This window comes from Heptranchias perlo, chromosome 22, assembly GCF_035084215.1.
Source record: "Heptranchias perlo isolate sHepPer1 chromosome 22, sHepPer1.hap1, whole genome shotgun sequence".
NCBI classification, from domain to species: Eukaryota; Metazoa; Chordata; class Chondrichthyes; order Hexanchiformes; family Hexanchidae; genus Heptranchias; species Heptranchias perlo.
In genome coordinates this window covers 42,583,006-42,596,109 of record NC_090346.1, presented here as the reverse complement: position 1 = coordinate 42,596,109, position 13,104 = coordinate 42,583,006, and the positions used below count along the sequence as shown (strand labels likewise).

Below are 13,104 nucleotides of genomic sequence, written 5' to 3'. Positions count from 1 at the left end.
TCTCAGGGGGCCGGGATTCTCGGGCCTTTTGCTTCACACCACGTAAGAGGAGGCGAGAAGACCTGGATCAACAGGTAAGTGCCTTTATTGCACTGCTTGTGGACCAGAAGGCGCAGGAGTGTTTCCTCCAGGCCCAACAAGCCTACCTGCCGCGATCCCACACACGCAATCAGCCTACCCCCCACCACCCCTCCCACAATGTCCCATTTACCTGGCATCCGCTTCCCGGCTGCTTTCCTGTCCGAACAGAAAGCTAGCCTGTCAATCATGCTGCCTGTCGGGCAGGAAACCTAGTGAAAAAATTTATAAGACATTCTGACATCAAAATCATCAGGACACCCAGGAAACCCATACTTCTAGGTTTCCCATCCAGAAATCCCCCCCCCCCCCCCCCACCCCACCCCCACCAACCCTGCTCTCTTCACGGCCCGAGTAAATATCAGGGCCATGGTAAGGCACTATATGAATGCAAGTCTCTCTTTTTTTGTCCACTATCACAGCCTTCCCTGAAGACTTGTTGGTTCTATTTCATTGTTACATAGTTGCCCACCTCACCTCCAGTGTTTCCAACTGCTGCAGATGCACATGGAAAAGACATAACACACAGCTTCAAACTGAATCCTTTGACCTGCCAATCGAGCGTTTATTCACCAAATGTATTCAGAGTTTGGGTTTTGAGTGAAGCACTGACTGTAGAATTTAGGGTTTATTTTGTAGTGCAAACTTACATCTGGCTTAAAGGGTGATCTCTCTTCGCTTTGGGAGAATGGGCACAAAACTATTTTATGTCCAAGAGGGCACTGATATCACATGTAAATAGTGATGGAGTTGCAAGTCAGTGACAGATCTGTACAACTGATGGGCCTGGGTCCAAATCCAGACCCCCACTGACCCCCCAGCCCTTTTTGTTTGGATCTCCAAAGGTTTCAATGGGACGGACAGATACAATCATCTAACAGGTTTAACTTCAGGCTTTACATTTAGCGATATGTTCCATTTATTTTGAACAGGTTCATGCAACAGGAAAAGTCGTGAATCATTCCTTAATTAAAAGTACTGTCATTGCTGGATCATGTATTACATTGTGTCTTTAACAGATGTCACTGCAAAATTGTTGTAACGTGGAACAGTAAATTACGTTAGCTTAGTCTCTCATTGATTCTCTAGCAGTCAAGTGAACCTCACTAAAATCTAATCATGTCCTCTCACCTACCTACGCTTTCAAAATGGAAAAACTGCTTTGAACAGGAAGAAAGTAATTATAAATCAACCTGCTTAACATTTCTTCCAAACAAAACTCAAGTCATCAAAGAACCTAAAATGTTTGCTGTTCTCAGCTAAGCTATTGCCTAACATCAGGCTCACAATCTGCCCCTGACTGCTGTCCCTTTATCGTCATCTTTCACTGAACAGAAATATCTACCCCAAACCATCGCACTTAGAGCAGAGAGAAATGGGAAATATTGAAGAAAATAAATAGCATTTTGCAAGAACTGGAGGATAAAATAACATGTTTACAGAGCCAAAGATTATAGACGGACAAAACTGAGAGGAAAAAATATTCAAGAATGCCAAAATAACAAGCAGATGAGAAAAAGAAAAATTAGGGGAAGGAGCAAAGAATCAGAAGTCAGTTACACCAATCTATTGTAGCACAGATTAGAAAGAACTCAGTCCCAAATGGAAAGGTGAAATCGGCAGAGTTCACAGAAAACAGTAAAAACAAATGTATTTTTTCGTGACAGTATCTAGGTTTTTTCATCTCAGCTACTTGCCCGGCATTTTATTCATGATTTAAGTAATGTAGAGGGCTCTGGTGGTTACAGGTTTGATCATTTGCTATATGTCAATATCTTGCAGAGACTAAGGGCCTAGCTAGTTGCCTGAGTTACAGTTCACATTCAAGTTAAAAGCATAGGTACCGAACAATGCAATGATAGATTACTGTTGTGCCTATAAAGGCGTTTAAGAATGATCTGGAATAATCCAATTATTTAGAAAACCATTTTTCGTCATTCATTATTCACCTGAATGAAATAAAACTACCCTCTTCCACTGACAATAAAAATTATTGGTTATTTGAGTCTCTGAATTACTGCAGACTGATGGTTACTCTGGCTCTCCTCATTAACCTGCTTCAATTCTCTTCAGCAAAAATACCTCCACCATTCCAACTGGTCAATCAGCTGAGCCTCATCTATCAGCTCACAGCTCCCCTGCAGACATCGGAGTTTGAATCAATAGAGCAACAGTATTCTGCGTTCATTTTAAAGTCAGCAGCTCTCTTGAGACCAGCCACGGGGACTGCTGCCAGGGTCACCGTATTGCCTTTGGTACTCACCTCTGTAGCTGGGTACCTGTGGTTAGCATCAGGGAAGAAGCATTTTAGCAGCTGTCTCAGGGTTGTGGCATGTCTGATGGCTGGAGTCACGTGTCGGTGCAGATCATCTTACTGATCACCAAGTAAATATGGCTGATGGAGGCCATTCAGCCTACCTGAGCTCAGTGTCCAGAAAAATCAACAGCCCCTGCGCCCCTGACCCTCATCACAGCATCCACTTGTTCCTTAAATGGTTTTTGCTTCCAATACCTAGCCCAGAAGTTCATTCCAAGCAATGTTCATGCTTTGTGGGGATGAAGAAATTTCAGACATTAATCATAAATTTCCATTGCTAATTTGAACTTGTATCTTCTTGTCCTATTTGGTTAATTTTCTGCACAGTGCCCATTATTGGGCTGAAAATCTAACCCAAGTTCATAGTGTGGTTTGTAGTGGGGTTTGAGATTTACTTTTTCTATCTCAGGATAGAACAGGAATGGGCAGCCCACAAATCAAAGGCCAAATTTGACCCATTTCCCAATTTCATCTGGCCCAAAAAGAACCCCTCATTGCAAAAGCATTGCTCCATCTATAAATTACTTCAGCACAGAACAACATATAAGCAAAGTGAATGCTAGTAATTAAAAGTACTTACCTCTGAAATTAATCAAACAATGTTGTCCACTGCCTTAAGGGGGTGCATACTGTCTGACAGTCACCTCCCAAAGCTCTCCTCTTGCCCTCCAGTTAAGACTTTCAGTGTTGTGGATTCCTGAACCAGGGCATAACTGGAGGAAGAGATGAGTACTGCTGGAAGAGGGAGGCACATTAAGTTGGCCTAGTCCTGCTGCAAAACCCCAGCAGCACTGTCTGATTGTTTAATTCCCCACTGGCTTCTGCCAATGGGTTTTCCAGACGTGAGCACTTTGTTTACACTGGATCCCATATAGGTCAAGGAAGCGGGAACTCCCAGCATTGGGAGACCCCGCCACAAGACCGGCCTTCTATGTCATGGCTGGCCTTGTGAGAGGTGGGTGGAGGTCCCACTCTTTACAAGGCCAAGCTGGGAATCCCAACTGAGGTTGGGACCAGGCCTATCTGAGGCCCAGTGTTTTTCTGCACTGCTCTGCCATACTCCCACCAGAGTTACGGCGGGAGTTCATCAGAACAGCTGAGGTAATTCGGCCTGAATATTTTGACAATGGCTTAATATCGGGTTTTTTAAATAAAAGAAAAATCAGGGTGTCAAAAATATAAGCAGCATAAGAGTTAAGTATGGGATGTTTATAAATATAACATGTCCACGGTGTATTGTCACATCAATATACAGTGGAAATGTTTCTGTACCACTCAGTGGGATACATATACATCATTGAATATGATATCCATAAACTCTAGCTTGCAATTGATCTAATTGGCATTAAGTTACAGATTTGGAGATTGTCTACAACTACAGGCCTCTTTGACGAAAGGCATCTAGGATCTCCCTTATTTCTGGAAGAAGGTCATTTCTTGGTGTTGCTAATCCTATCAGTCATGTACTATGTTCTTCCTTCCAGAGGAAAGACATCGTTTGCATATCAATTATAGTCAGTTTTATTAACTACATCACTATTCTGCATGCATCGCATTCTACTGATGGGCCAAATTGCAAGCAAGCAGAAACGGAACCTGTTGCTTATATTTCCCTGTTCCCTTTTCCAAATTAGTATTTTTACCTTGCTTTTGCCACTTTATTCCAAACCTGCCTGGATTTGTCAACTGGACACAGTCATGGCTTGATAATTTGACATTTGTAGCAATTGTATTCTACTAGATGAACAGGTCCAAAAGAAATATGAGATATAAACACATGCTGAATTGAGTACACTTCTGTAATATTTATGCGCTACCAATGTCTTCACAAACCCTAAGGAACTGGTCTGAATAGCACTGTTCCAATTGCAGGAATTTAGCTCTTATGTAACAATGTATTAATGTGTGTTAAGGCTAAGACACCGAGTTCCAGCTCAGATTACAGTATATAAATAGGCCAAATGTTAATCAATAAATCCAGGGAACAACACACCAGTAGAGCATTTTTCTTTTCTCTATTTAAGGCATAGGTGACCATTAAAATTAGACCACACTGTCTGAAGTTTAACTCACTGCTGCTTGTGAGCTTGTTAGCAAAAGACTTTATTTGGACAGGCAACAGCAGATGCAAAGTGAACTAAAGTGTGAATTCTCCTTATTTGTATATTTTCTTTCTTTTCAATACCGAGTTCTTTATTACGGCTGGAGCTAATCACTTGACTAAAACGCTGTAACCATATGCACAACCCAAGTCAATAGGCTACGCCATCTCTGTCTGAAATGCTGTACCCTGTATACAATCTAAATCTATGTTAAGAGGAGGCTACTCCATCTCTCCCAATTAAAATGCAACAACCCAAGTACAGTTTGGGAAAGGAGGTCAATGTATCTCTTCTAACTGAAATGTTAGACCTCCACTGTGCATAACATTTAAATGAAGAAAAGGGCACTATCTATTTTAAATGAAATTCTAACTCCCATTGTATTTAATGTGAAGAGCAAACCATTGTGTTTCTCTTGATTGAAATACTTCATTCTAATATACAAAGAATATGGGAAAAAGATGTCACCGTGTGCCTCCTGATTGAAATGTTGGGTCCGCATATACTGTCTATTTTAAGTAGGAAACTGCTCCATCTTTTGTGATTATATACGCAGGTACGGTAGGACTGAGTCTCCATGTTTGCCCTGTCTGGCCGGGAGTCTCAACTGCTGACAACACATATTGGCTTTGATTCATCCATTGTAATAGATGGTGAATTGAGGGTGGAATGGTTGCAACTTCCTCAAGTACATGCCTGGCAGGCCGGGCTTCCCACTGCCAGTCAAACTTAGCAATTGTCCCCGTCTGTCAATTTATCATAAAGAGGAACAATAGCCTCTTTTGATTAAAAAGCGGTACCCTCTCCCTCATATCACTTTATGCCGAGGGCATCAACCCATTTTTCCAGAATGAGTACATCAAACCATCCTATGCATCCAGATTGAGATGGATGCATAGTGGATATGTACAGTGTATATGTCTCAAAGGGAGACATGTCTCAAAATATCATCTCTGTGTTTCTACAAGTTCCGCCCCATTCTTAATTAATGGAAGAAACAGACTCCACCACGTAAAGCTGATGTTTCCAGGTAGAAGTGTGAATTATTTTTTGAGACACCAAGGTGAAAGGCTATGGCCCATACTGCAGCAACCATCAAGGTTTAGAACCGTAAAAGAGAAGTAGAGTTTAGATGATGCCAAGCGTAAAAGCTGTAGACTATAGGAGTCATTCACTGTCTCTGCTGCTGCTCTAATATTCAAGTGATTTGTAATGATCTACTTTGCATTCACAACACCATTGCAAGATGCTGGGAAGTAAACATGATGCGTGAATCTCTGATAACAGGCAAGTAAAATGAGTTTTAAAATGGCATATTTTATGGTTAGTGATAGCATATTCTCAGCAATATATTCAGTAACCATCAAGCTTTAATGGCATTAAAGTGACTTCATGAGCCATTGAATACTTCCTCTTAATACACTGGTGAGTAGGTTATTTGGGATCGAGCAATATTCCGTAGCAGCAGTATCTGTCTGACTTGAGGCTACTTAGAGCCTAGCCTAGTGGTGCACCATACTAACAACACATATGCAGCCTGCGATGCTGTCTGATTTTGCTTCACCTCTGTAAAAATAAGAAAGTAATGAAAAAAAATGCAGTAAACTTTCCAGTTTTAAAACACTTTCATCGGCTTTATAAAACAAGTGGACGGGCCATAAAATGGTCACTTTGGAAATATTTTCTGCATTCCATGGTCTCCCACCAGATATGCTTTATCAGATTATTAACGAGGTGTCACTAGATGTTCATGTAAAAATCAATATATTTGATAACTCAATTATTCTGCATTATCCTTTTTTTCCCCTGTTTATCTGGATCAAAGATTTTAATTGAAATATCTCTGCATTTGCCAGCTTCTTCCAGAATCTCATTAAATTTGTGAACATAAAAAGTGTTTAAATGAAAGCTATGTCAAAGTTGAAACTTTGCTGTAGTGCTGGTGGAATGCACTGAAGTAATGAGAAGAAATCACTGCTGATGTCAGCAAGACAAAAACAGCAACACTTAAGTACACTTTACCAGAAACTGATACCATGTAAAAACAATTGGTACAGTATTTTCCAAAGAATACATCAAAATCAAGAATTTAAGTGAATTACCCATCTCAGTCATTGCACACCATTGGTTTCTTAACCTGAAATTGCAAATACTTATGAAAACATTAAATATAAAATGCTGCTTTGAAACTCAAAAAATGATTTCAAAAAACGTTTAATACAGGTTCAAAAGAGAGCAAAAAATGTTTATAGAAAATCTTTGGTTTGTGGAATAAATGTTGCAGCTAATTGGCATATACTCTGTGTCAGGTGTGCATTTATACACAATCATACATTACCGATTGAAAGAAATACTTCACAAGTGCAATACTGCACAAGATAAGAGCTCATGGTGTTGGGGGTAATATACTGGCATGGATAGAGAATTGGCTAACTAACAGAAAACAAAGAGCCGGGATAAAAGGGTCATTTTTAAAATGGCAATCTGTAACTAGTGGAGTGCCACAGGGCTCAGTGCTGGGGCCTCAACTATTTACAATATATATCAATGACTTGGATGAAGGAACAGAGTGTATTGTGGCTAAATTTGCTGATGATACAAAGATCGGTGGAAAAGCAAGATGCGAGGAGGACACAAAGTGTCTGCAAAGGGATATTGACAAGTTAAGCGAATGGGCAAAAATTTGGCAGATGGAATATAATGTGGGAAAATGTGAAGTCATCCACTTTGGGAGGAAAAATAAAAAAGCATAATATTATTTGAATGGAGAAATACTACAAAATGCTGCAGTACAGAGGGATCTCGTACATGAAACACAAAAAGTCAACATACAGGTGCAGCAGGTAATCCGGAAGGCAAACGGAATATTGCCTTTATTTCTAGGGGGATGGAGTATAAAAGCAGGGAAGTCATGCTACAACTGTACAGGGTGCTGGTGAGACCACACCTGGAGTACTGCGTACAGTTCTGGTGCCCTTATTTAAGGAAGGACATACTTGCATTGGAGGCAGTTCAGAGAAGGTTCACTAGGTTGATTCCGGGTATGGAAGGGTTGTCTTATGAGGAAAGACTGAACAGGTTGGGTCTATACTCATTGGAGTTTAGAAGAACGAGAGGAGATCTTATTGAAACATAAACGATTCTGAGAGGACTCGATAGGGTAGATGCTGAGAGGATGTTACCCCTCATGAGGGAATCTAAAACTAGGGGGCATAGTCTCAGAATAAGGGGCCGCCCATTTAAGATGGAAATGAGGAGGAATTTCTTCTCCCAGAGGGTCGTGAATCTTTGGAATTCTTTACCCCAAAAAGCTGTGGAGGCTGAGTCATTGAATACATTCAAGTTTGAGTTAGACAAATTTTTGATCAGCAAGGGAGTCAAAGGATATGGGGAAAGGGCGGGAAAATGGAGTTGAGGTAAAAATCAGATCAGCCATGATCTCATTGAATGGTGGAGCAGGCTTGAAGGGCTAAATGGCCTACTCCTGCTCCTATCTCTTATAGTCTTATACCATAAACCAGTCACTAGCAAAAATGCACATACCTGTTGTACTACTGGGCCACCCTCCAAATTATGATATAAAAACAGAAAATGCTGGAAACACTCAGCAGGCCAGACAGCATCTGTGGAGAGAGAGACAGAATTAACATTGCTGGTCGATGACTTTTCATCAGAACTGGAAGATATTAGAGATGAACAGCTTTTAAGCAAATACAGAGCCAGGGAAAAAAGGGGGCAGGAAAAGAACAAAAGGGATAGGTCTGTGATAGGTTGGAGGGCAGGAGTGATTAAATAACAAAAGTGGTGATGGTGCAAGGCAAAAGGAGATGATAAATGACACAAGTATATAAATAAAAGATATCCAGAGGAGGTGTAAATGGTTACAGCAGAATAGCAGAGGGGGAGGAAAGCATGGGAAATCTGGCAAAGAGGAGAAGGCTCCCGTGGCCTTGGAATGTGGTGGAAGAAAGGCAAGGGGTGCAGACCACCCCACCGGCCATGTACCAATAGGGGATCCCACCGCAAGCACCAGCCCATACCTCCTCCACTCCCAATGGCTCTGGTGCAGCCATCCTTCATTGCTAGGACCTACTGTCCCAGAGAAAATGGGAGCAATGGTTAAGGTTGAAAGTTGTTAAACTCAGTGTTAAAACCAGAAGACTGTAATGTGCCTAGTACAAAGATGAGGTGCTGTTCCTTGAGCTTGTATTGAGATTCATTAAAATATGATGTTGGTTTGCATAGCTGCTCTCTTGGTAGTTACATCGTATTGTGATAAGATGTGAAAAGTATGAAAATTAATGAAATCCAGCAAACTTTCCATTTTAATCTCTCAAAAACTAAATGACCTTCAACTTCATAAGTACCGTTGATCTCAACAAAAAATAAAATAAAGCTGCAGTTATTTTATTTTTAAGACGCAGGCTTTAAATAGTTTCTCAAAATAACCCAAACTTGTACCAAAAAAAAACAGTAAGCTGTCTTTTTTCAACTTAATGTTTGTTTCAGTTCTTTATAATTATACAAGGGAAACTGTTGGGTGATGTACAATTTAAATCCTCAAATTCAAGCATCTGCTCAGTTTAGCTAGGAATCTTCGGGAGTTGCAATTTGTTGGTATGCTGTAATCCAATGAGGATTCATGGCTCTGCAAGCTTGTATGGAGCACTGTGCATTTACTGCTTTATATAAACTGACCATGAAAATGTACCGTGGCAGTACGTTCCAGTACAATTTATTTCATGCCCAATTATGTAAGACTAGTACAAAAATATGATATAGGAGCACCATTAGCTTACTGCAGTCATGGTTAGCAGGGTCTAACGCAGAACATATGCTCATTACTTCTGCATTGCCGGTACAAGTTTAATATTGATAAATGCAATAATGCATTTGCATTGGTGAAGGTCTGGTATCTATAACTGTTTATCACAATTCTATATTTTGTTTTGTTAACATTAGAAGATAGCAATTGGATTGTCACAAGTGAGATCCTGGCTATTAGGAATACAGAAGTTGGGGATAATTAGGAGTGTGAAGGCTGGGATTAAGAACGTTAACCATTCTCAGCTGTTTATTTCCTCAGTAATTGTGTTATTTGCCTTAAACTGTGTATACATCAGTTGACTGCACTTAGATTTGTGCTTTCCCCTAGTTACAGTACAGCAGTTTTCAGTGGAGCTTCAACTCTCTGGTACCGCCCTATATGGGCGCTGTGTTGCTATCTAATGGGTGAGCTCGTGATGTCACTCCAACAGCCACACATCCAACTTCAGTTTGCGTTTCAGCTTGATTTTTAACTCAAACCAGAGTGCAAGTTTTGCCTTTAGTCACACAAGTTCATTTTACTTCAGCTTGTGGAGTAAAGTCTTCTGTGGACACTGAGCTCTCGAAGGACATTATCACTTCAGCTCAGTCGATAACCATCAAAAGCAAACATACATTATGTAGTGTTCCAGATTCATGAAAAAAATGTTTCTTGTAGTTTTGTGACAAGTGAAATGTTTTCTTTCTGTAAGGTGTATCACCAAAAATATACAGTTAATTGCAAATGGGCCACATTTTAATTAATTGATGATTCTTCCTTCCCTCTATTTTGCTGCTTATTCCCCCTCCTTGCAAAGCCGTTGTCTATCAATTGACTTAATAAGGACGTCTCACCAACGGTATGTCTGTCAAAAATATAAGCTATACTTCCCTGATGGCTCAGTGAGTGTAGCTTGGTACCGAGCCATAAAGACAATTGAATGCATGGCTGGAAGAGTTGCGTATGAGGGAGGGTTGAAAGCTTGCAAGGCATTGGGACCAGTTTTAGAACAATAGGTGGCTGTGTAGGAGGAATGGACTACACCTAAACTAGACTGGCACCAAAGTCCTGGCATCAAGAATAGAGCTGTGGGTGATTGTTTGAACGAGTAAACTAATCAGGCGGATGGAATGTAGAGCAGATGGGAGAGGGCTACGTATAAGTATAGTTGAGCAAATAAGGAAAAGGTAGAAGGGAGAAGGTGCCAAAGAGTAACAATGGAACAGGATTGAAGTGCCTATGTACAGATGTATGAAGCATTAGGGATAAAATCAGGGAACTAGAAGCACTAATTACTGTATAATTACTATGATGTTATAGGTTTGACAGAAACTTGGCATCTGCTGGGGCAGTACTAGGAACTAAACAGTCCTGGCTATAAAATTTTCAGACGAGATACAGAAAGCAAAAAGGGCGGAGGGCTGCATTACTAACTAAGCACACAATTGCAGCATTAGAAAGGTGGCATTCAAATTGAGTCTCTCTGGATTGAATTGAGAAATAATAAGGGCTCTGCAACAATATTGTGCATTCATTGTAGACTGCCAAATAGTGAGAAAGAGAAACGTAGGAAATTCAAAGAGGTTTGTAAGAGTAATAGAGCAGTAATAATGGCAGACTTTAACAGTCGAGAGTTGGCCTGCTCATGACAGTGATGGGGGAGGGGGTAGCCTGCTGATGGCCACGATTGGGAAGGGGGGAGGTTGGGATTGGGAAGGCCGAAGGCTTCCTTGTGAGGCCTTGGGGGGTGGGGATCTCCTGCTCCTCCTGGCCCACAAGGAGCTTAAAACAGGCAAAGTTATAAAACTTACCTAGGCCTCTTCTAGCCAGTCAGCTCCTCCTGCCGTATTGCTGCTGCTCGGCAGCAGACAGTGCGGGACAACTCGTGTTGAGGTTAAAAATAAGTCACTGTGCCGATTACATCGGTGGGCTGCGACTTTTGCATGTTAAGTAGGCCCCCGTCTGCTTTTAGCGGGAGCCTCGTCTAGGGCCTGAATCGCCACCGAATGCGGTTGAATTGCGCAATTCCGATATTTTAAGCCTACCCCCCAATGGGCGGGAGTGGGTCGGGGGTTAAAATTGAGGCCAATATCTCCTCGTCAGTGAATTGGTAACAAGGGGACATTAATTTCAATTAGTATTAAAAGCATGAAGGGGAAGAGTAGAAGAATATTACCAATGCATTTCCTAGCAACTGGTTCATAATGCCATTGACAAAGAGCTGTTATTAGTTGACCAGGCATATAGTGTACATTGTGAGGGGGAACCTTTGGAAAAACTCAAATTCTGCAACAAAGAGAAAAGTAACAGTGTGGTGGTTTACACAGTGATGGGTAATACATTTATCCAGATGCACTCCCATTATCATAAATCTTGTTTTGAGTGACATGTAAAAGAAAGATATCACATCCACCCGAGGAAAATTTCACCAAAATATCAAAATTGTGACTGCTGCTGTTGGTCAAATCATTTTATTTTAGAAGTAACAAAGAATTTGTGCAATCTGATTTTTTTTACTGAGACAGCATCTGTGGTTGCCTGGTTACCCCGCTTAGAGCCACTTCAACACAGAGCTCTGAACAGCTGCTGTTGATAATGTAGGTACAATGTGTGTATCAATAGCTTGCGATTGTCTTTTTCTCTGTGAAAAATTGCTCCAGATGAAGCAAGGGGTGACATGAGAATTTATAAAGTTCACACGAATCACTGTTACGGAAATGGTTTGCTTTTTATTAAGGGAAACAGATATCAGAAGGTGCATTTTTGTGGATGAATTTAAACTTAAAAAAATATATATTTTGTCATTCCTTTTCCTTCCTTTCCAAGCCATCCATAATTCCATTGCTGAGAAAGTGGGTAGATGACCTGCCCCAGGCTTCATGTCACTTTGTAACTATCAGCTTCAAAATGTGCAACCACAACCTGAAGTGACACCCTGCAATTTCCCCTTGTTCCCTGTGGGGAAGTATGTGTGCCACGGACCATAGGCACATTCAAGATTCAAAAACTCACCATGTCAGAAACTGTGCACACAAATCTGTGTCCTACTGCTTGAGTGCAGAAACGTTGAAGTATAAAGCATAAAACTTCCGGGTCAGTACCCTATACCGGCTTAGCACCTATCAAAATATGAAGCAGCACAGTTAATGAAAGTGTGGTACTACAGATAGCAAATCACACAGCCTTCCTCCCTTACCTCCTGCAAACGACAACATATACATAGACTAGCCAATTCAAAAGGGAATTGGATATATACTTGAAAAGGAAAAATTTGTAGGGCTATGGGGAAAGAGCAGGGGAATGGGACTAATTGGATAGCTCTTTCAAAGAGCAGGCAGAGGCATGATGGCCTGAATGGCCTCCTTCTGTCCTGTATGATTCTAACCCCAAATTAAAGTGTATATACAAAACCGTTGGATTGCATGTAACAAACATCCAAAACAATGGATAAATAATTACAAGGCTGAGATCTAATTGAGGACACTGAGATGACAACGTAAGCCTTGCAGGAACAAATCTCTGTGGTTCTTGCATCACTCCCTTCAAACTATTCTTTCTAATAGCTGTCAGACATTTTTTTGTTTTTGTCAGTACTTTTGGTTTTATTGTTTATGGCTGTGGTCCCGCGTCTGGAAACTGTGGACATGTTTCCTGTCAGCAGTTAACAGGTTTTTTTTTTAAACAGTGTGTTACGGCCCTTGTGTTGTTGGACAGGAATGCCTCTCCCCTCATCAGTAACAGTATTAAAAAGAGGGTTGACAGATCCTGAGCACTTTTTTTTTCTCTAAGGTTTCTGAGAT

At 40.9% G+C, this 13,104-nt stretch overlaps 1 long non-coding RNA gene across 4 annotated transcripts in view; it reads right to left on the bottom strand.

Annotated features, from left to right (window-relative positions):
* LOC137340949 (uncharacterized) overlaps positions 1 to 13,104 on the bottom strand; it is a 50,256-nt gene that overhangs the window by 32,185 nt on the left and 4,967 nt on the right. For 3 of the 4 annotated variants that reach the window (XR_010966918.1, XR_010966916.1, XR_010966917.1), the window contains exons 3-4: positions 12,317 to 12,423; positions 8,041 to 8,120 (exon numbers count right to left, since the gene is read on the bottom strand). This is a non-coding gene — a long non-coding RNA (uncharacterized lncRNA). Of the gene's footprint in view, positions 1 to 5,794; positions 6,064 to 8,040; positions 8,121 to 12,316; positions 12,424 to 13,104 lie in introns of those variants that run through there. The other variant, XR_010966915.1, reaches the window with a different exon arrangement.